General features: G+C 40.8%; 1 long non-coding RNA gene across 3 annotated transcripts; it reads right to left on the bottom strand.

The window, feature by feature from the left end:
- Positions 1-457: 457 nt before the first annotated feature.
- Positions 458-3,244, bottom strand: LOC128438687 (uncharacterized). Of its 3 annotated transcripts, XR_008338375.1 has the most exons (6): positions 3,147-3,244; positions 2,550-2,732; positions 1,844-1,930; positions 1,652-1,716; positions 937-1,084; positions 458-706 (listed from the first exon to the last, which is right to left on the bottom strand). It is a non-coding gene; the product is annotated as an uncharacterized LOC128438687 (long non-coding RNA). The 3 variants fall into 3 exon arrangements; XR_008338374.1 differs by having other exon boundaries at positions 937-1,716; XR_008338373.1 differs by having other exon boundaries at positions 937-1,930.
- Between the last annotated feature and the right edge of the window lie 301 nt (positions 3,245-3,545).

The raw sequence follows: 3,545 nt of genomic DNA, 5'->3' as shown, positions 1-3,545 counted from the left end.
TCCTCTGTGTTTATTTCTTTAATGTTAAGAATGTTTCTCATAAGACCTTATCAGATTGCATTGTGAAACATCTGGGTCACCTAATTTTAGTGTAAAGAAGAAGGTGAACTCTTGACTAATGACTAATTTTGCACTGAAACACAAACTTGATGTTACACATCTTAAACAATATGATATGGGCGCCACTTAGACAACCAGACCTGTGTGCTTTGCTGTGACTATAAATGACTGGAACCTCAGATAAAGAAAGTTATTTTCTGACTTCCATAACTGAGGCATTCTCTACAGAATGTAATGTGCCCATTCTACTTCAGATCCATTGAATCATTGTGTGTTTATGTTGCTTAAAGCAGAGCATTCACTGCTTTAATGTAATCAGCATCTTATCTGACAATATCATGGTGTAGAAGTGCAAGGAAATACCATTATGTTATGATCAATGTCATTTATTGTGCACAAACATTATATTAAGGCATCTGCTGGAAATGTTATGATCAACAATTCTCATGCAAAAAATACTTTAAAAACTACACAAATAGTGTTTTGGAGAGGGGGGTTTCAGAGGGAGGGGGCAGCTCTGGAGAAAGGTCTGTCAATCCAGGTCTGCTGCTTGGTGTGATGGAGACATGAGGTTAGCATCAGGAGCGGAGGCTGCAGGAGGGACCGTGGAGCTGAGGCACACCTGTACTGCTTCTCTTGAGAAGAACTGAAGGACACAAACAAACCATAGTGTTAAATTATGAAGATGGTTCCCTCTGATTTTTTTTTAACATAAACGTCAGACAGGCCACTAAAAACTAAAAATGCTGAAGCTAACAGCTACCACACAGCAAGCTAATGCCTTCCTAAGGCTGCCAGGGAGTAGCATGAGTAGCCTTGTAGCAAGAGAGTGTAGCTAATCACAGCCCTCACAGTTCTTCATCAGTGGAGAAGTACCTCGCCATGTTTTCATCTTCAGAGGAGTCATCCAAAGACTGTGCTGCTGTTCCAGAATATGTCAGGCCCGCTGCAGCCTGCTGGGCTTGAACTCTGAGCACGCAGAGTAGGCCCTCACGTCCCCTCTCAGTAAATGCATCAGTACTGCCTGAGAATATATGATAAAAAACAAAACGTCTCAATTGTGCGCTTGTGTGTATGTATACATACACACATACAAGGCTTTCTTTTCTACAGAAATATTTTTCCTGAGTTGATGACTCTGCTTATTGCCATCTAGAATGTGAAACCAAATATATTTTTTGGTGTACCCATACAAGATGTCCAATGTAACACCAATAAAATCCAATCTACTACACTACGGTTTTAATGCCTCTGCAATAGCGAGTCGCCGGAGGCATAACTGCATGTTTTCGGATTGTCTAACTTTGTATTTGTCTTAAAGTAAAAAGGTCAAGGCCACACTGACCTCATCTTATGGTTTCAGTTGTCAAGAGATACAGTGTCATTTATATGAGAGAAAATATGTAGAAATATGTAGACAGACACTGCTCTGGTTAGCGGAGTCATACAACGCAGTGCGGTAATTCTAGTGTAGTTTTTTTGTAATAAATGGGTTATCTATTTTTACAATCTACAAAAAGTTATCTATACATTTGGTCACAGAATGTTACACAAATAAATTGGCATTAAAGTTGGCATCTTGCTGTCTCACCAGTCTGACGATGCAGCTGAAGCGTCCATCAAGGGCTTTCTGCAGGTAATTTGGATTGTTTGTTTCTTTTGACGAGGAGAATAACATGAATTCATACCGATATCAGTTTACAATCAAACCTTTTTGTGTTGACCTTGTTTAAACAGAGTCAAAGGACATTGTACAACAATGACACATATTTTTCCACAGTACCTGTCGTTCACTACTGAACTTCTGACACCCATTACTGGACTGTGTCTTCCTGTAGAGTGGTGATGTTCTCAACGTTCTTTTCACAGTCTGTCAAAACAAAATTAGAGTTACAAATGTTAATGCCCCACAACCCATTGCAGATACGGTTGTATTTGCACACCACATCGGATCAAAACAAAACTGCAGTCTGTGAAACAAGCAGTTTTGGTAGATATAAGGGAAATGCTAATATTTCTACATGAAACATATTCAGTCCCTTAAGCAAAATAACAATGATGGCAGGCCGCAACCTCGATGCCTTCGTCTGCTTTGCTTACAGACTAGTTTGCGGAGTCTCGTGCTGCCGCCCACTGACCGATACATCATCGCTCTTTTCTGAAACTAATGAAGGCAAATTCACACATGTAGACAGAAATAAACAGTATAAATTAAAAGGTGTAAATATTGCTAACATTATGTTTGATGGGGGTCATCATTATACATAACAGAGGAAAACTTTGCACATGTATTCCTTAAATTTACTTGCCTTCCTGTGGAAAAAGTTGTTTTCCTAGTTAAACAATCACAGCAGGGAAGCATGATTGATCAAAATTCTTTCAGTGTGATATTAACTTGTATTTCAGCAAGTGTACTTTGGGGATTTAATAAAAATGTATATTTGGCAAATTATATAAAATGTTTTTTCTGGTATGTAACTTAAAAGTACCTCTTTAATGGTAGGATCATTTCTCTCCCTCATCTTCCTCGTGGTACGTGGATGATGGTAGTGGGCTCAACCCGGCTTCTCTTTCTCTCCAGGCTGCCCTTCCTGCTCTTCATCAAGCAAAACAAACTGTTTGGTCCAAGTTGTTGACGTTAATGAAACTCCTGTAGCTTCACTTGGATCCTCCTTGATTAAAAAACAGAACATAGCAATTGTTTTATAAAATGAATCGCAACTCCATAACATGGAAACATTATTGTCATAGTGCATACTATACATTAAACCAAATTGACCTGATATTGTGGAGTAATGGTAGACAAATACACTCCTTATTAATCTAAAGCATTCATAAATCAAATTCATGTTTATATTTATATTTATATTGTAGCGTCCCTCAATGATGAGCTAAGCGTCTTGAACTGCTTTCAACAACCATGTATTCACCTCCCAGGTAGCACAGGCTACCGTGGGCTGAAGCATGTGGCTAACAATGGCGTATTAGCTGATGAACAGCGTCCATAGTGTGGATTGACGGACTCTCTCCGCACTCGGACTGTAAACCTAGATCGTAACGATCTTTAAAAACAATAAACTACTTACCTGACAGAAGGAAGATGACATCGTGGTCTTCCAAGCGCGCCGTGTTTATGACGCAGCCCCGAGTTAAAGGGCTGGTTGTTTACAAATAGGGTTTTTACGACAGCCACACGTCATGTCCGCTCGCGCACTCGGTCCGCTCGCGCACTCGGGCCGCTCGGCTCGCGCCGCTCGGGCCGCTCGGCTCGCGCACTCGGGCCGGTCGCGCACTCGGGCCGGCCTCGGTATGAACAGACTCGCAGGATCCTTCTCATTAGAGATGTAATCTAGCCTCAAATATTACTATTATATAACATGAATAACATTCACGATCACTGAAGGACACCACGCAGGGACTGTGATTTAAACACCAAGCTGCGCCCGTGGTGCCATGGCAACCATCATAGCAACGATAAAAACATG

Source organism: Pleuronectes platessa, chromosome 4 (assembly GCF_947347685.1).
Source record: "Pleuronectes platessa chromosome 4, fPlePla1.1, whole genome shotgun sequence".
In the NCBI taxonomy this organism is placed as follows: domain Eukaryota; kingdom Metazoa; phylum Chordata; class Actinopteri; order Pleuronectiformes; family Pleuronectidae; genus Pleuronectes; species Pleuronectes platessa.
Note: the sequence above shows the minus strand (reverse complement) of the source record. Positions and strands in the feature narration are given on the sequence as shown.